General features: G+C 40.4%; 1 protein-coding gene across 5 annotated transcripts in view; it reads left to right on the top strand.

Moving 5' to 3' along the window:
- MTUS2 (microtubule associated scaffold protein 2) overlaps nt 1-20,726 on the top strand; it is a 594,294-nt gene that overhangs the window by 64,092 nt on the left and 509,476 nt on the right. Inside the window, exon 3 of one of the 5 annotated variants that reach the window (XM_027590974.2) lies at nt 6,478-6,544. The exons of the other annotated variants lie outside the window; for them this stretch is intronic. The gene's annotated coding sequence lies outside the window, so the exon portion shown is untranslated. The remainder of the gene's footprint in view (nt 1-6,477; nt 6,545-20,726) is intronic. 5 annotated transcript variants of the gene reach the window in all.

Here is a 20,726-nt window from a genome sequence, read left to right as displayed (position 1 = left end):
TTAGATCTTTTCCTGCATTGTTTTTCCTGAGCCTAGAACAGTGCCTGGCATGTAGTGGACACTTGGCACATACTGGTGAATGGAAGGGTCAGGGGAAATTTAGAAGGCAAATATTCTCCCCGTTCAGTGATCTGAGGAACACATGTTTGGAAGGGAATGGCTCTAGCGGTTTGGATGGAGGTGTGACAACTTGGGATGCCTGTGCCTGGTTTTCCCTGACCCAGTTCCCAGCGATTCCCAGAGAACTCCCCATAGGTTCTCTGGGCTTAGATTTTTGCTGCAACTCTCCTCCCCATACACACCCAGCTTCCAAAAGTATGTGGGAAAGAAAACTCTTTTTATTTTTGTTCTTAACATAGGAGAGAGAGGTTAATATTTACAAAAGAACTTCATCAGAAATAGACCCCAATACACCCACCCATCCACCCACCCACCCACACACACACACACACACACACACACACACACCCACACACACACCCCACACATACACACCCTCCTCATCCCACACATGATTTTAATGTATGTGTATGAAAGGGGACTTCATAAGTCAGTCTGACAAATCAGTCTGAACAGAAATCAATCTGAACTGGATTATTCAACAATATTGGCGACATAGTTGGTTCGAAATTTGCAAAATATTTATTTAGGGTGGCACCTGATAGAATATACCCAAATTCCATATTGACTAAATAATAAAGAATAACAATGACACAATCCAACACTAGAAAAACTAAAAGAAAATAGAATGTAATATTTATGAACTCCCTGGAGGACAGATGACTTTCAAGGACTAGGAGTGATCAGGGGACTTGAGTACATAAAATAATCTCATGTGGGGGCGCCTGGGTGGCTCAGTCATTAAGCATCTGCCTTCGGCTCAGGTCATGATCCCGGGGTCCTGGGATCGAGCCCTACATTGGGCTCCCTGCTCCGCAGGAAGCCTCCTTCTCCCTCTCCCACTCCCCCTGTTTGTGTTCCCTCTCTTGCTGTGTCTCTCTCTGTCAAATAAATAAAAATCTTAAAAAAAAAGAATAATAAGGGAAATAAGAGAATATGAAATCATAGCAATGACCCATTTAAAAAAAAACAATCTCATGTGAAAACAAGACATAGCCAGAGTAGAAAACGTATTTGCAGCCAGTATGATCAAGTATTAATATGTGTCTTAGGCAAGGAGCTTATCCAAGTTGATAAATAGAAGATAAATGGCAAAAAAAGAGAATAGACAATTTGGAAGAAGTAGAGCTGATAAATGTCTGGAAATAGGTCAGTCTTAGTAGAATCAGATAGATGCACCTAGAAAGAAGCTACTATTTTTATGTACTAAACTTGAAAAAAAAAATCAATGAAAACAATAGTTGGGCTGGCAAAGATAAACTCTTGTACATTTTTGGTTGCAGTGTAAGTTAGTGTGAAACTTCTGGAAAGCAGTTTGACAAGCAATCCCCAGATGAATCCATGTGTGAATATCTAGTGATTTGGTATCCCACTTCTGGGAATTTGTCCTAAGGAGCTAGTCCAAAAAGGAAACCCACGTACCCACAGGACATTTGTTGTAGTAATGTAACAGTGGAAAATTGGGAGATTTCTTAAAAGTCAGGGAGTGGGATACAACCCCTGCGTGAATTATGATGTCATTAAAAGTGATTTTTGAACATCATTGTAACATGGAAAAATTTAATGTGATATGAACTGAAAAATAAGAATAAAAATCATATAAAAATGACTTCAGTTAAATGTGTATGAATAAAGAAATATATAATAATAAACATTTCATATTAGAGGGATGGTGTTAACATTTTGTTATTTGTTTTATAATTTCAAATGGCATGTATTTAAGTGATTATCATTACCAAGGGTGATCGGAAAGAAGAAATTACAGGAAAGAAAAGGCTGTCCTTCACATGCTGTCTCCTCTCTGTTCCTAAACAACCCAGGACCATGTGGGAGAGTGCTCTGGTAACAAAGCTTCATGTTTATCCAGAGATGGGGTCCTGAGCTCATTGGATTCAATTTTTTGCTCTTTTTCCTCCTTCTCCAGCCTTCCTCTGTCTCTTGAGCAATTGGCTTCCTTGGCTCTCAGGAGCTGCCCTATTGGCTGTTTTGTCCCGCAGACAGGCAGAGAATTTCTTACTAAAATTCATTCCCTTCCCTGATTCACAAGGTTCTGATCATCTGCACCCTCCCACTCATACAGTGTGTTGATCTGAGGGACACAGCCAGCCCACTGGAAAACCAGTGAGATGGACCCAAGTCATGATCGAGCCGAGGTACCCTCCCTGAGCCATCACGCAGAAACCAACAGATGCATTACTATGAGAGTTCTAGCGCCCAGCATTGCAAGCATTCCAGCATAGCCAGAGGCCAAGGGACTTTGACCTTAGGCGGAAAAGGTGAATATTAACAGGCAGCCATTTTTGCTCCTCAGTTGTGGGACCAGCATGACCTTTGTGCATCTGCCTCTGCTTGCCTGGAGTAGGTTGTCCAGTGAGGGAAAGAGAACTCACTTTAACAGAAGAATGTTTTGCAGGTGCCACAAGCATTGTTAGTTCTGCTGCTAACAGATGTGTTTTAACATATAAGTTGATTTTCAGCTTCCAGCCCCCATACAGTTCCTTCTCTGGAGTTCAGAGGTCATGGGTTAGTAATCACTATATCCCCATGACTCTGGTTTTCATCTTCTGCTACTTTGTCCACTTTTGAGAATCTATGAAGATTCATTTAGATGAATTTCTAACCATCCTCACCTCCCCGTGTATTCACAAAAGCAAGAAGCTCTCTTAGGAACCTATACCAATTATAAGTTCACTACATAACAATTGCTAGCTACCTAGTAACCATAGTAAGTATGTTATAAGGGTCCAAGAAGGGGAACGGGAGGTGGGATTGTTTTCTACACTATTTTGGGGGAAGGCAAGGTTAACCTGACTTCAGGTTATCAGATTAACCCCCATAGGTCAAAATTTGAGCTGTGCTCATGTCTAGGCAGGAGAGTGGGTGCTTTAAGAATGTATCATGGCAGGCGTGTGGGAGCTGTAACTCTTGGCCTTCCCAGGCTCATCGGGCTGTTCAGGTGGGTGAGGTAAGGAGCGTCTGTTGTAACTTACCAGGTTTCTACTGTTGTCACTGCTAACGAGGTCCTACTCAGCACCTGGGTGGTTTAGTGGCCCTGAAAAACTGAGAGGATAGATGTGGGCACAGGAGGTAACTGAAGGATCCTCAGGTGTCCGAGACACTGACTTTCTTCATTTATTCATTACATACTTGCTGAGTTCACATTATTTTATCACTGACCTTGTGTTTACTTGTCAGTATCTTGAACCTAGCTGTAGAAAGGCCAACCCAATTAGTTAGAGAACGGGATTGCTTAACTTGGAACTATATCCAGTCCTCATATGGACCATTTTAAAGCCACTAGGAGTGTCATGCCCCCAGGCAGTACCCTTGACTCCAGCTAGATGTCTTGCTGTGAATACTGTTGCTCACTAAGTGGCCCAAGTTAGATAGTGGGTGGCTTAGTTCAATTAGTCACCATCCCTGGATAGTGTATGTGATGTTTCTGTTGCCTTTCCAAGAAGGGTAGCCACTTGATTCAGTATCCCATTTCAGAATAATATAATGGAATAAGGTCTTTATGTTCTGTTGGGTTCATTTCTGTAAGAATTTATCGTCTGAGTGATTGAACGCCAAGCTGCCTCATGGAGTGTTCCATGAAAACATTGAAAGAAATAAGCAGTCCTTTGTTGTATCCTCAGAACCCAACAAAACAACTTGAGAGTGCCAACCATCAACACAGCAGAGGACTTCAGTACAGAAAAGGACATGAGGAAAGGTGTTCATTTCTTTTTAAAATACCTTCTAAAAATAAAACCCTGTTTCCTGTGTGTGGAGGAGGACAAGAATTAGAAGGAACAGAATGTTCTAGGGATTTGATAAAATATTTTGAGTCAAAATAAATGTGAGAGATCTGGGCATTATTTGAGCTTATTGTCCATTCAAAGCGATAGTATTTATAATGATCTTATGTAGACCGCCTCTGTTCCCATTTTGGAATAAGATAGATAAAAATGAATACTGAACATGACAATTCCAAGATGTAAGTGTGTCAAAATGAGCGTATTATGTCCTGTAGATTCCTAGGAAGAGTTTGGGCAAAGGAAAGGAGGTGAGAAAGTTTTGGTGAAGGGGCTCAACTGATGTTTTAGGATTTGCAGCATGGAATCCTGAATCCAGTTTCTTTGAATAATGCTTAGACTGTTCTATAATTTATAATCCAGTTTACTTGTTACCTGTAAAGAATTAGGGGACTTTTGTTCTCAGTGGTATGTGAAATGCCTAAAAATGAGCTGTGGAGCAAAACCAACCAAACAAAAACTTTTTTTTTTTTTTAAAGATTTTATTTATTTATCTGACAGAGACACAGCGAGAGAGGGAACACAAGCAGGGGGAGTGGGAGAGGGAGAAGCAGGCTTCCTGCTGAGCAGGGAGCCCGATGCGGGGCTCTGGGATCATGACCTGAGCCGAAGGCAGGCACTTAACGACTGAGCCACCCAGGCGCCCCCCAAACAAAAACTTTTAAAAGGCGCTTCTGGTGTATTTTTTTCACCACTGAATATATTTCAAACAGGTCACAAACTGATAAAACAAAAGTTAATGTTCATTAATTTAATAGCTAAAGACCATGAATTTCAAAACCTGATGATGGTAGTTGCAATGACCAAATTAAACGAAAAGAAGATTTAGAAGGTGTGGGTCTGAAATTGTGCTCGAACAAGAAGTTGTGGGGTTTTAAACTCAATGAACAAAAATACTGCACTTCGATTCCTCACACCTGAGAGGCTCGCCAGTGACTTCTGTATCAGGCCTTTTCACTGTCGTCCTCCCCTGGGAGAAGCAACTGGCTGATTCCCCACAGAGGGAGAAGTATGAGTTGGTGATGGGCAAGTATGAACCATGGTTGTAAGTCTGATCAACAGTGTCCTTTCACTATATTGTCCTTCTGTTATTATTACAATATCTTCTTTTGCCCTCACGCACATAGTTTACAGCTGCCAGCAATTGAGGTTTTTGGTCAGTCTAGACACAGCCACTCTTTAAGAATATGAAAACATTTTTGTGCGCTTGACTTCAAGTTTGAAATATAAAATTCTTTTAAGTGAATGTAACTGCATAGGTGCATGTGTGTGTGTGTGTGCGTGCGTGAGTGTGTGTGTGTGTGTGTGTGTGTTCAGCAGCTCACACTGTCTGTGAAGCAGTTGGTCGTTCATGGAGCAAATCTGAATGTGCGTAAGAAATATAAGTACAGATCCCAGGGTCTGTCCACTAAGACTCTGGTTCAGAAACTCTGGGTTGGGGTTCAGGAGTCTACTTTTCTAGTATCTACTGTTAAAGATTGGGCTGCGGGTGATGTAAAGGCCCATGATTTAAAGAGACATCGCTTTAGAGTCTTGACCACTGAGCTAATGGAGTCCCATTCATTTTCGTTCTGGTTCTAGCTGTCTCCCCAGTCCTCTGGGTGAGAACTTCACTCGTGTCAGAATCAAAGCGATGAAACTCTCAGAACATGTGAAATCTTCATATTAAGTTGGCAAACTGCCGTGCAGTTCTCGGCCATTTGTGCTTCCAGGCGTGACTTTAGGATGCCTCTGTGAGTGCTGGATAATGAGGGGCCGAGCCTAGTTATGCAAATTGTTTTAGCACCAACTATCCACCATGGGCTGCACGTTGGAAATGGGGAGAAAATGTAACTTGTGCAATGTAACATTCAGGATTTTGGCCCACGGTGGAATCTCCTATACCATGAAAAGGATTTGGGTATTTCTCGGGTACTCGCCTTAAAATGAGCCCATTGATTGGGCTGATGCAGAAAGAGCAGTGTCAACAGGAACAGACCCTCGGGTTTTCCCCATGGTGACATTGTAGGGAGGACAGGGTGCACTGGAGTGATGGTCTCTTGGATGCTCAGCTGCTGCAGCTCTTTGTAATGATTTTTCTCTTGTGATTTCCTTGACGAATGAGCCAAATTGTTTTCTTGAAAACAAAACTGGAAACAAACCGTCTGAGGCTGTTGGAGACTTCTGCTTGGAGTTTGGATTCTTACTTTTTTTCTTTTCAAAAGCCAATAAAATGTTTTTTGTTGTTATCCTTGTTGTTTCTTACAAGTATAAATGCAGGAGGAGGGGCGTCCACTGATGGTGTGTTTAATTTTTCATGAGGAGTGCATTTTAGTGCTTCCCCAGCTAGGTGGTTCTGATGCTAATTAGCGGGAAGATGTTCGCTGTCTGCATGGGAACACGTGTGTGCCCTGCAGTTTGTGCCTGTGGACGGGAGGGTTACTGCTCTTACGGGTGCCATTTACTGCACCAGTTCCTGTTTTGATCTCGTTTGAGCTTAAATGTTAATTTAACCACAGCTCATCTTAAGCTGGGTGACCTTTTTTTTTTTTTTTTTCCTTTTTCTTCTGCTGAAATTCAGATGTTTGGAGCCTCATCCTCCCGAACTTCAAACAGTTGGGAAGCACAAACGATTATCACAGTGGCAGGTAAGGGCGTGATAGGAACAAAGAGCGATGAGCTGCCTCCTGCTTCTTGGCATGTGGCTTTTTATGGGTTTGATTATTGATCCCTGTGGCATCTGTGCTTCTTGACCGCTAGAAACTAGGGATTGGAAATGTTGTGTATGAAAATACTAAAAGGACTGATTCTAGTTCTCAGCTCAGTTTTAAAATGTATTTCGAAATGGTTTGAAGGAAATACTTAATTTTAAACTCTCTTCATGTATTTTTCATTTCAAAGACAGTTTTTTTTTAAATAAGATTGAGAGAATGGCTGCAAAGAATGGTTTTTAGACAAACTGTAATTTTCATTTTATCTTGTAGTAGTTCTAATTTAGCCTTTATTTTTGGTTGAGTGCTAGACATGTTTTTCTGTCTTGTATGATTTGACACGAGGATTGATAGAGAGGTTATTGGCTATCCTTCTGTGTAGGACTTCCATGCCTGCATTTTAAAGATTCTACATCCTCCTTTTAAAACATATTTATAGTTGAGGATTGATTGAAGTTGTAGAATGAATTTTAAAATGCAGGTAAAATTTTTAAAGATAGTAACAGGATCAGGAATAAATCAAAATGCAGTATCTTATACCTGCTACCTGAGCAAATGTTCAAGTTACATAAATTATCCCTAAATCCCTGTCAGCCAAGGAAAACATAGATAAAAGTCTTAAATCATGCCTACTGTACTTCAGTGGTACATGGTATATGTAGGAGGGCAGATGGATAGGGAGAGAATGTGTCAGTCTGATCTTCTGTAAGACAGTTACAAAGAATGGCCAAATGTTTAGCTTCTAAAAGACCTTTGTTCTTTATATGAAGCAATTATGCCTATCTTTGCTACTACTAAATAAAACTTGCTTGTGTCTCTAACCCTTTAGAGTATGTAACTGAAGCTCTTTTCATTTTCTTTCTACTCACCACTTTATATTTGATTTACAATAGATTTAAAAGTTTAAGAGACAATTATAAGAAAAAAAAAGGAGGAGGCACTATATTGACCCACAATACAAAGTGAAAATTCTAGACTTGCTAAATGTAGCCGTGTGCTTCTGGAGAAGGAGAAATGTCATTCAGAACTTCAGTAAATCTCTTACACGAACTTTCACCATTGATTTTCTTTTCTTTTTCTTTTTTTTTTAAGATTTTATTTATTTATTTGACAGAGAGAAACACAGTGAGCGAGGGAACACAAGCAGGGGGAGTGGGAGAGGGAGAAGCAGTCTTCCTGTGGAGCAGGGAGCCCTATGCGGGGCTCAATCCCAGCACCCTGGGATCATGACCTGAGCTGAAGGCAGACGCTTAACGACTGAGCCACCCAGGCGCCCTTCACCATTGATTTTCTTATCCTTTTTGCCAAATAATCATTTTGTATTGCTTAGAAAAGATGGGTTAGTGTTTTTCATACTAGAATACTCGTGTTGTCTTTCAATTCTATGATATTTAAATTCTCTTGTAACTTTTACTCCATGTGTGTGGGTTTCCTTCAATAATGAGGTGAAGGATATTGGAAATTACCGTATGGGGCAGGGAGTGTGCTTTTCTCATAAGCTGATGGCTGGGATTCCAGCAGAGCGGTTCTGTTTGGTTGTCATGAGGACATAGGCCACCTTCGTGCCTGTGTCCCATGCTTACTGTTTTGTCACAGTGATCGGCTGTCGCAGCTTTTCTTTTTCCTGAAACACGAGTAGAAGGACCCAGGGGAACAATTACAAGTGCCAAGCCTTTTCTGCACAGCTGTCATCACCAAGGTAGGTATTGTTGGCTCAGATGCCAGGGCCCTGGTGGTTTGAAGTCCTGGGACAGTTATGACCCCTGAAGGAAATCCCCAAAAGACCAACACACATCATCAGCTGCATAATTTTTGCACCTACTTCTCAGAAATTCAAAGCACTTTCTGTTTATATCGTTCATCTTTGTCTGCCTGGAACAGAGATGAAGGGACCCCAGGGCTACTTTAAGGAAAACAGGAGGAGGAAATGGATGCCAGAAAAAGAGCATTTTCTCCCAAATTAAGAACCTAGTCAGTTTTAGATGTTCATTTTAGCTTACTCAGGTAGAAGTTCACACTGCACTATGATAATGGGTAATTTTTTAGCTTATAGCCATGTTATCATGTATGACAGATTCATCTGTTTCTTGCATTGAAACTTGCATTTCTCTGGTGGTTTAGTGTTCACCTAGAGTCATCAAGAGGTACCGTAATCAGTGATAGCACGGATGGTTTCCTGTTTGCTTATGCTGGACTTCTAGTAAGCTCTTCTCTTTTGGGCTTGGAGCTGCAGTGGGAAGAACAGGGTGACTCACCCCCAGTTGTTATGCTGTTGGCCCTGGGTTCCATGTGCCCAGGGTGTTCCTTCCATTCAGTTTGCTACTGTTTGCTACTGCTTATATTGCTCCTTGTGTGAGACTTCCATTCACTAGTAGGACTCAAACCTTATAGAGGGAAGAATTGGAATAGGTCAGTGTATCTTTAACTTTTTTTTGGATTTTAGGGACTAGATGGTCCAGGGGTTATTTTGCCAAGCAGATAAGTTAAAAGAAAGATTCATCATCATCATCCACCACCATCACCCACGGTCATGGTCTCCTTGCTTTTGTTGCCTGTAGAGAGTTCATAAAAGAAATTTAACTTCAGAAAAGTAGGAAGGCTGTAATCCCAGACTATCAGTCCTTTAGAGATGGATTAAATTCAGCTTTAGAAGGAGTTCACTACATGTATTTTTTTTTTTTAAATCACCATAGGCTGATTGATAAAAACTTTATTTCAGTCCACAGTTGGAGAAGCATTGGGCGGTGTGATCTCTAGGATTCCTCTCAGTGGCCCTGTTCCATGACTTCCGTGTGTGCAGGATGCTCTTGGTCCCCGATAGCTCTTGGGTGTAGGCAGGAAAGACAAGATTGGTGAACATAAGTGCAGTACAGGACAATTGCCAGAAACCTTTCAAAACCACACAGATGTTGTGGTTACACAGGGTTGATTTGATTGTCTACAAATCAGCTGCAAATCCTCCTCAAAGGGAAGACACATTGAGAGCTGTTGAAGAGCTCTTTAGAATCTTGACCCTGGCTCCAATCCTACCTTGGCTGGACCTCACTCTCTTAACTTGCTCTGGGTTTCTCAATCCTCAAAGTTAAGTAATTAAAGCTGACTCTCCCAGCTTCCACTGAGCTTAGTTGGATAGCTCGTTCTTCAGATGACTTCAGATTGGCGTTGCTCATAGGGCCCTTTCAAAGCTATTAAATTCCAGTTCATTTTAATTGGTCCTTAAAGTGCTTTTATAATCGCCAGACTGTCATCGGTCCATTTGTAAACCAGTTATTAGCATAAAGACTCTTTTTTCTTTCAGTAATATTCACAGTGTTTTGTTAAAAAGCAGTAGTAAAACCAAAAACTAACGGAACGGATCCCTGTATTTTGTGTGACTGTTTTCTGTGCAATGTAGGAACTGTTTTGGTTATTTCAGGTATTTGAATTAATTTCAAATTCTCACTCTTGGGCTGATGTAGACTCTGATTTCTTTATACACTAGTAAGAAGGTATGTGGAATATTATTAGATCTGAAATTTTTACTTTAAAAAGAAACCTCTGTCTTAAGGAGGAATCCAAATCAAATATCTCTTATTATTTGAGTAATAAAAATAGTCTTGATATTACTTCCATTATCCAAATGGTTGGACAAACGGCCTCACTGGGAGAAGCAGACAGATGACAAATGTGGGAGGAGGAAGGAAGGCCCGCTGGACTGGAACTGCACATCACAACTTCTGACCTCTTCTTCAGTCAAGTTACCTGCTGGGCTCTTCAACATCTCCTTGCACGGGCGATCCTCAGTTATCAGTAACCATGCCTCTGGTAGTGATTCAGCTTGTTGATTAGTTGGGATTTATCAAATTTGGTTTGATTTGCAACTGGTCAAGGATGGTGGCTAGAAAGATATAGGAGTCATGTGTCTCAGCACATGAGACATGAGAGAGATTGTAGGGGGACAAGACATGGGGATTGTCAGGAAGGGAAGGAAGCATGTGACCTGATTCATGCTCTGAAAAGATGACCATGGTTATGTGTGGACAGTAGACTATAGAAAGTCCAGTAAGAAGGCCCTTGGACAAGGAGTCTAATGAGATGGGTGATGGCGGGCAGCTGAGGAAGCCCAGGTAAGTTTAGAATATGTTTTGAGAGATGTGTGTTGGTGGATTCAAGGGGGGTATAGAGGAAAGAGAAGAATTGAGGGGCATTCTTAGGTTTTTGTCCTGAGAAATTGTGTAGATGTGATGCTCTTGACTTGGTTGGGAGAGATTGGAGAATAGTAGGTTTTGGAGAGAAAACCAAAAGTTTTATTTTGGATATGTTAAGTTTGAGATACATATTAGCCATCCAATAGGAGACCTGAGGGGCATAAGCAATACTTGAAGATTTAATGGCTGTAAATTTTCCAAGTCTGATGAAAGATAGCATAGATTCATAAACCCCAAATACCCCTCCCTTTGACAAGCAGAAGTGAAATTGACAGGTGACTTTTTGAGAGAATCAATAAAAGCCAGAAGACAATGTACTGATGTGCTGAAAAAACTAAAAGGAAAGAAATGCCAACCTAAAATTTATAGATCTAGTGAAAATAGCCTTCAGAGACAAAATAAAGACATTTTTGGACAAAAGAAAACTTTAAAAAATGCATTGCCGGCAGACCAAAATGGAGGTATGGAGATATAGGAAGGAACAATATATTTAAATGACACATCTTTGAGGTTCTTGAACATGCCACAAGGGAACATTTACTCCTTCCAAATTCAGGAAAGGCTTGGCTAGGTAGGTCTTTTTTAGAGTCTCTTAGGTGGTTGTGGTCATATATTAGCTGAGGCTGCAATCATCTGTAGCCATGACTAGGCTGGAATGGCTTATTTGTACGCCTGGGTGTTTATCTCAGGCCTCATTTGCTCCCCATATGGGTCCTTTTGTGAGGGTGCTTGAATTTCTCCATAGCACAGTGCCCAGCCCTCTCAAGAGCAAGTGTTCCAAGAAGCCAAGGCAGAAGCTACAATGCCTTTTATGACCTAACATCAGAAGTCCCCATACTGTCACTTCCACTGACTGTTAGTCACATGAGACCAACTCTTGTTCACTGTGGAGTGGAACTATACAAGGACAAGAATACTAGGAGTCATAGGTCATTGTAGGCAATTTTGGGCATTGGATACCATGTAAATTATCCTTTCTTTTTTCAATTTACTGTGAAAACTTTGTTGTAAGTGGATTTACTCTGAGGGCTTTTGGTTTAGTATCAATAATCCCGAGATTAGTATGGTCTCCCAAACTGTTCTTTTGTAGAAGTTCTTATCATAATTGTAATTTACACATATTTATGAGGTTATTTTATTGTGTCCCCCCTCAAGACACTGTTTTATGAAGGAAGGATTCAGTGTACCCTCACCAGCCGGCATAGTAGCACAACACCTAGCACATAATAGGTGTTCAGTAAAAATGTATTAAATAAATGAATACATGAATCCCGTTGAACTTACTTGTTCTTTGTTGGAGAAACTCCAAACTTAGATAAAATAGATGCAATTTTTGTTTTGTTTTTATTATCCAGGGTATGCCCTTACATTGCTGTTTTACTAAGCCTATGTGTTGAGTGTTCTATATTCATGTTACTGTTCAATTTTTAAAGGATTAACTTAGTCTGTGCTACTGCGGAAGGAAAATATATGCCATAGGTAAATATGTGCTATTGGATTGATAATGGATTTAGCATCCTCCCTGGGAGAAAATTGTTCAGCTGAATTCTGTAATTGATCCCTTGGTATCACTCAAGAATATTGATGACCATTTCGACAACTTGGGGTCAGTAAGAAAGATAAAACTGTATCCTTAAGTGAAAAAAATAGATTTCTGTTTATTGAGGTTAAGAATATACCAGTAAGGATTTACAGCTATTTTTTAAGTGATTATTTTGTAGGTTTGCTTATTGTAATGTTCTAGAATGTTTTATTCATCACTTGTTTTGCCTACTAAAACCTGTTTAAAATGTTTTTTAGTTTAAAAATTGATGAGACTTGGATGGGTGGCGGAATGCCAGAAAGGCCCCAGTTCCTACAGCTGCTTGTGTATGGTTATTCTGAGATGCTGTACTGAAATTCTTAAGCTAACAGCTGAAACACGATTCTCTCTCAGGAGGATTTTAGCGCTTCTAATCTTTCGCCCCATGTCTGCCTTCCTTCAGAACTAAGGAGCCCAATTTTGAATATTGGATCACTGTCTGTGTCCTCCCCCGCCACTAGATTATACATTCTGAAACAAAGAGGTTATGTCTTCCCTTCAGGAGTTGCCTTCATATGCTTGCATAAGAACATCTACTTCAGATTAGTTAAATAATGAGATTTATTAGTCCACATAAATATGGCAGCCTAAAGGTAGGGTAGGATTGAGTGTGACATCATCTAGAGGTTCCAGCCACGTTTCCATGTGGATATCTTGGCTCTACCCTCCTCCAGATCCTCCAGCCATCTTAGGGATGGCTGCAGCAGTTCCCAGCCTCTCATCTCCACATATTGTCCAGATGAAAAGAGAGCTACTTCTTAGAGGTCCCACAAGATCAAGGAAAGCCTTTTTCAGAAATCCCCAGGAAAGCACTCTTTGTGTGTCTTTGGTCTAGGTTGAGTCACAGGCTCATTCCTGAACCCATCGTTGGTAATAAGAGTGGGATTATCTTTGGGTCAGTCAGGACCACCCATGGAACTAGGAGTGGGGCCAGCTTCTGCAGGGGATGCATTGGAGGAGAGATGAATACCTGAACAAAATCAGGGTTTTTTAGGAAAGAGGTGAATGACCAAAACAGTATCCCCTACACTTCCTGTTATGTCCCCAGTACCTGAAATAATGCCTGGCACATAATAGGTTGTCAGTAAACATTTATGAAATGAATTTGCTCTTTTATCTTCTGGTTTCATTTCTCTAACTCTATGTTTACTTTTTCAAATTAATTATTCTTTATTGAAGTACAGTTGACACATATATTTGCTTTTGTTTCCTGGGAACAGTTATACGTTGCTTATTACCGTCTTACTTTTTTTTTAAGTTCTTACTTTAAATGCTATTTTAAAAACATTTAAATAGCCTGTTGCTACTTCATAATTAATAGAATCATTAAAAATAATTTATGGTTAAAACAATTTGATAGGTATGTGTTTAGATAATTTTGCTAGCATATCCCAGGCTAAGGGCTCATTTTAATAAAACTAAGAAAGCAAACCTGATCCATTATTTATAATTTGTAAGCCAGTGGAAGTATAACAGAGAATGTCATATTATAATGATGGCATATGGTAGGAACCATAAAATCTCACATTACTTGTCGACACTTGCTTAGTTAAAAGAAGTGAATTTAGTGTGAGATTACTGTAAATTCTGTAACTAATGTAGTGATGATGTTGCTTTAGTAAATGAATCTGTAAGAAGATACACAGAAGCTTCCCACTGATCTGTAGTAATATGGGCACATGCCTATTTTATCTCCCAATGTCATAAACTATAATTAAACTCTTATATTGCTGAGGCCATTGTTGGGTTACTTAAAATAAATGTTGTATTCAGATAGTAGATTGTTCTGTAGGCAGCACAGGCCTCAGACAGAGCTGCTGGCTCCTCTGTTTCACCACATCTTAAAACCTGTTTCCTTTGCATTTGGAAATGAAGCTACTGGCCTTCTGAGTATAGACCATGGCCTCTGTGTTTTCTCTAGTTATGGTGCAAGATTTGTACTTGATCCTTCGAATAATGGCTGGTGGATTAGGGTGCACGCTTTGTTGCTCTGAAAGATTTTAAATGACATATGTGAGGATCAAACCTCCTTTTTGGTGGTCTTTAGCATAATGGCCCAGAACATTTTAAAACACTGAAGTTGTGACTTAAAAAATAATACATTTTCTTGACGTGCCTGGTGGTGGATAGGAAAACTCAGGTGGGATGGCTTTTTCCCCAGATCACCTCTGGAACCAGTGGGGAATAAAGTTTAATTACTATTTAAAACCTACTTTTCAGGCGCCTGGGTGGCTCAATTGGTTAGGCGACTGCCTTCTGCTCAGGTCATGATCCTGGAGTCCTGGGATTGAGTCCCACATCGGGTTCCCTGGTCAGCAGGGAGTCTGCTTCTCCCTCTGACCTCCCCCCTCTCATGCTCTCTCTCTCTCTATTTCATTCTCTCTCTCAAACAAATAAATAAATAAATCTTAAAAAAAACTCTACTTTTGTACCCCCCCCCCGCCCACTTTCATGTTCCTCTGTGTTGTTAATCCCAACTAGGACATTCAAATTTTAGAACCTAAAGGTAGGGTCGTTCATAGTGTTAAAGGTGGGACAGGGTCTGGGCACCTGGGTGTCTCAGTGGGTTAAACGTCTGCCTTTGGCTCAGGTCATGAAAACAGGGTCCTGGGATCGGGCTCCCTGTTCGGTGGAGAGTCTGCTTCTCCCTCACCCCTTGCCCCCCTTCATGTGCTCTCTCTCTCTTTCTCAAATGAATAAATAAAATCTTTAAAAAAAAAAAACAAGTGGGGCAGGGTCTGTGAGGTACTATTTTACTTCTTAGAACGCATGTTTCATTGCTTGCCATTAGACTTCTCCTGGACCATTATTTCATGTATAAGTGATATGAAGCCTTGATGCTAAAAACTTGACCTGGGGGCTCCCCTTATGTGAATACATTCTTGAAATGTTGCTGCAAATCCAAGAGAGTGGATATCTTCTAGACAGGGTGTATTGCCCTGTGTGCTTTAAGAGCGAGTTTTCAGTGATCTTCATTGAATAATAGAGTCCCTTGATGATCTAGCAGAGGTTGAAAATTGATTGGAATGAGAACTCTCTGAAGTGAAATGAAAGAATTTCATTTTAGTGTTGAGTGCCCAATGGCCATTGCCAGTAGGGATGCATCTAAGCACCATTGGCATTGTTCTGTGTTTTTCAGGGTCAGTGCTCAAAAACCCATGAGAGGAAGACAGAGAAGTTAGAGGTGGTTGGATTGATTCAGGTGAGAGAAGCAAGGGGGCAAGAAGGTGAAGGTATTTGTATTAATAATACCTGAAGTGATAGATCATGGGGTTGAGGCAAAAAATTAAGCTGGGAGGGATATGATATATTGAAAGAAGACAGATTAAGCTATGGAAAGACTCTACCATTTTCATCAGACATTTAGGCACCTTTCACTGAAATTTAATTTCACCAACATTTGGTCTTGACATTTCTGTTGAACACATTTTGGTTAATAATATGATTTAAGGAAGAAATCTGTATTCATTGTGTTTAATTCACACCAACTCTGAAAAATAAGAAAAAAACACTTACCGTTGGTGAAATGGAAGTCTTGTTTCCCTCCTTTCTGCTTGTTGTTATTTCCTATTTGCATATTACTCCAGACTAATGAGAAAATGTAAAATAGAAGATCAGACTAAATCGAGCAAGGTTGATCCCTGAGTATTTATGGAACACAGTGGTAGATGAATAGAGTAGAGCATTAATAAAGTTGGTTGTTCTATCTTGGATTTTGTGAAATGGAAGAGCAAAGTCCAGGACTCATGGTAAACACTCCGACATACTCATGCTAACAGCTCAGATGGTAACACTGTATTTATCCACCAAAAAGCAAAGGTTAGAAGAAAAGGAAAATTAAATATTAAGGATCTATGTATTTTATGATAGGAAAAAATAAACTTTAATGTAAGCATATTTTGGAAAATTTGGGAAAATATATAAAAAGGAAAAGAAAAACTAGTTGCCATTGGTTATTCTCTTGAACAATAAACACAGATTATGTTTTGAGTATTCTATTCCAGATTTTGTTTTTCCGTGCATAGATTTTTTTTCCTGTTATTATGGGGCTATTTTTAATAAGTTTCAACCATTCATATTACTTGAAAGATTAGGTGGGCAGTTTAAGGAAAGGTGACAGTTTCACATGGTTAATAGTACAGAATGAGAGAACAACAATAGTTGAGAGAAATCTTACGAAATAAAGGTTGAGGTCTGGAATAGACTATAGTTACATATTTGTTTTTATAATTAAATATTTTTGATGGAACTAAGTCTGTAAAAATGGAGTGCTTATGGAAATGGAAATGATCTAGAATAGCCAAGATGATTTTGAAAAAGAATATAGTTTAAATGTTTATACTACCAAATTTGGTATTGGCTTAAGGATGGACATAAAGATCAATGGAAGAGAAAAATACAGTCTAGAGATAAGCCTATACATTTGTGGTCAATTGAATTTTGACAGAAGTGCCAGAGTATCTCAATGAGGGAAGGAAATCTTTTCAACAAACATTGCTTGAACAATTGGATATCCATATGCAAAACAGGGAACTTAGACTTGTGCCTCATACCAAACACATAAATTATCTCAAAGTGAATCATGGACCTAAATGTAAGAGTTAAAGCTGTGAAACTCCTGGAAGTTTCCTTTTGTGCGTGACCTTGCTCTAGAAAAGATTTCTTAGATACTACATAAAAAGTATAACCCATAAAAGAAAACATTAATATATCAGACTTCACTGAAATTAAAAGTTTCTGATTTTCAAAAGATAGCATGAGAAAATGAAAAGACAAGCCACAATTAAAAACTTTTGCTCTGCAAAATATTTTTTTAAGAGGTTGAAAAGACAAACTCCAGACTAGGAGAAAATATTTCTAAACACACCAAAAAGTGGACAATGTCTAGAATATATCAAGAACTGTCAAAACTCAACAGTAATGAACACATAATCCAATTTGAAAATGGGCAAAGGACAGAGACATGAACAGACTGTATAGACATTTCATTGAAGAGGATACACAGATGGCAAATAAGCACACGAAAAGATGTTCAAATCATTAGCCATAAGGGAAGTGCACGTTAAAACTACAATGAGATATCTCTACACATCTATCAGAATGGCTAAAATAAAATTAGTAACAATACCAAATGCTTCTGAGAATGAACAAAAACTGGATCACAGATACATTGCTAGTAGAAACGTAAAATGGTGTAGCCACTCCAGAATCCAGTTTGGCAGTTTCCTGTAACACAACATGTGTTCATCGTACAGCCCAGTGATTGCGCTATTGGGTATTTATCCCAGAGAAATGAAATCTTACATTTGCACATAAACCTGTACACATATGTTCATGGTAGTTTGATTTAGAATAGCAAAAATGTAAAAACCGCCCAGATGTCCTTTATGGGTGGATGATGTAGTAGTATGGCCACACCATGGAACACTATGCAGTAACAAAAAGGAACAAATGATCAATATGTGCAACAACTTAGCTGGATTTCTGGAGGTTAAATATTCTACAGCATTCTTAAAATAGTAAAAGTATGGAGATGGATTAGTGATTGCCCAGGGTTCAGAATGTGGAAGAGTGCAGCTATACAGGGGTGTTTTAATAAAAGCATCATTTGTATTTTGCTTTTTCTTTTGCAATGATTCTCTCTCTCTCTCCATATATATATCATCTGGTAAATGTTAGTGAGAAAATTTGGTGATAATAGACATTTGTGTTCAACTGGATTGAAAAACATTCTTGGCAACTGAATGATGCCATGAGGCTAACAAGGAGGAGAAAATTTGTAGTATTTACCTCTGTGGATAAAGGAGAGAACGAGTTGCTAACACTGATTGTCAACATTTTATTGAAGCCCTGTGCTCCATGCACCAGATACTCTTATACATGCCCTGTTTGTGGGGGTTAAGTGTCCTCCAAAAGAGGAAATCGAGACCCAGGAACACATAGTCCTTTTCCCAAGGTTAGACAGCTGATGAACGCCTGAACTGGGATCTAGACTTGTTTGGGAGAGGCAGCAAAGTGTGTACTATGAGCAGGCTGTGGGTCAAGCTTAGGAATATGACAGTCTTCATTATCTTTACTCATCTTTAGCTCTGGATGGCCCTGATTTATAAGCAGGAAGTATGCGCAGTACATACATACATGGATCAGTCTTTTTTTTTTTTTTAAGATTTTATTTATTTATTTGACAGAGAGAGACAGCGAGAGCAGGAACACAAGCAGGGGGAGTGGGAGAGGGAGAAGCAGGCTTCCTGCCGAGCAGGGAGCCCGATGTGGGGCTCGATCCCAGGACCCTGGGATCATGACCTGAGCTGAAGGCAGACGCTTAACGACTGAGCCACCCAGGCGCCCCATGGATCAGTCTTAAAGATGAATAGTAAATATTGTGTTTCAGAGAGCAGATGAATATCTATTGATTTGATATACATTCAATAAATATATTTTGAGTCCTTAATTGGTCCTGGGCTATATTTTGGGCAGGGGGGTTATAGCTGTGGATAAACCAGACCAAAATCAAGGAAAATAAGTAAACTGTATGTTTGCTAGATAGTGGTAAATGTTACAAAATCACATTTTAGAAGAGACAGGTGATAGGATGTGTTGCGACAGGTTGATATTTTGAATCCAAGTCACTAGAGAAAGCCTCACAGAGTCACCTGAATGTGATGAAGAGTGAGGCTTTACAGATGTGTTGAGGAAGGGCATTCCAGACAAAGGGAGCGGCGGGTCTTACAGTGCAGGTACGGAAATGTGTCTGTACATGGAACATTTAAGCAGCCAGTGCATCTGGAGCACAGTGACTGAGTGGAGGTTGGGGGCAGTCAGGAATGAGGTGAGAAGAATATAGGGGCCACATTGGGAAGGACCTTGTAGGCTGTTGTCGGGATTTTTGCTTGACTGCTTGAGATTAGAGGAGGTTGGACGGTTTCAAGTAGAGAAGTGTTATTATCGGATTTAATTTTGAAAGGGTCACTGGGGGCTTTGTGGAGAATAGGCTGAAGGGGGCCTGGGAAGGAAGCAGGGAGCTGGTCAGAAGGCTGCGGCAGTGATGCAGGCAGGAGATTACAGAGACTTGGCTCAGGGTGGTGGTGCTGGCCATGGTAAGTGCTCAGGTTCTGGTCAGGTATTTCAGACTGGGCCCACAGGACTTGCTGATGGATTAGAGACAAGGTAGATGGGAATGAGAAGTGTCAAAAAAGACTCCAAAAGGGAAAGAGATGGAGTTGTGGATGTCCTTGGCTGAGGTGGGGCAGCATGTGGGAGGGGCAGAGGGGGAGCTCAGTTTGGCGTGACCTTCCCCAGGGAAATGAATGTAACCTGTGTGCAAATCCTCTCTGTGGCACTTTTGAGGAGATGGAAGTAAGTATAAGATGTGGTTCTTGCTCAGGGAACCTGCTGAGAGATAGAGTATGTACAAATTTAAAAAGTATATCAAGTGTGTGAGTGATATAGACCGAAGCTGTTTTAGTACTTTATGTGCATGATCACCATGGGCTAGAACAGTTTAGGAGTAGGCTAACTTGGGTGAGGAACTGGCATTTCCCATGGCTTTGAAATCTCTGCAGGGTTTGGCAGGTTAGAGAGCCAGGAAGCTAGTCTGGTAGGACCTAGGGACAGAAGTCAAATTGTCCGGGCCAGGGAATAAATCACGTTGGCCAACATGAGGGTTTGAGTTGAAGGTTGGTGGGTTGAGAAAGGCCTTGGGTTCCTGCTAGGGAGTTTGGCCTTCATTTTGTAGATAATATGCCATGATTAAAGGGATTTGATTTATTTGGTTGACCTGGTTGGATTATTGCCTTGGGAAATTCAGTCATGCCCGTTCGGTTTCCTAGAAGTAGGCCTCTTTGATGTTGTTTTAATTGTGCTTATTCTCCAGGTAACCTCCTCATTGTTGACTATATTCTCCCTGGCACACGTGCCCCTTTTGCCCCCTGGAGGCTACTAATTCCTGATTTACCTCCAGTCGCTCTTTTCTCATTTACTCAGGAAATATTTATGGAGAGCCTGCTGTGTGGCTGAGCTCATGCCAGACATGGAGGACAAAGCCAGGTGGGTCTGGTGGGGATCAGATAAGACATAAATAATTCCACACACCACTGCATAATTTCAACTTTATTAAGCTCTGTGAAGGAAGGCTACAGAGCACTGAGAAGGGGGTTTCAGAGTAGGCCCCCTGAGACCTGAGCAATGTTGGGCAAAAGGAAGGGGGAAGCATTCTAGACCGAGGGTGCATGTGCCGAAGCCCTGTGATGGGAATGGACTTCATGAAGCACTAAGAGAGGAAGCAATGTCTAGTGTGACCACAGAGGTATGAGGGAGTATCCGCTGAGGTCTGTCCTTGACCTCTTCTGTC

Source organism: Zalophus californianus, chromosome 3, assembly GCF_009762305.2.
Source record: "Zalophus californianus isolate mZalCal1 chromosome 3, mZalCal1.pri.v2, whole genome shotgun sequence".
Classification (NCBI taxonomy): domain Eukaryota; kingdom Metazoa; phylum Chordata; class Mammalia; order Carnivora; family Otariidae; genus Zalophus; species Zalophus californianus.
Note: the sequence above shows the minus strand (reverse complement) of the source record. Positions and strands in the feature narration are given on the sequence as shown.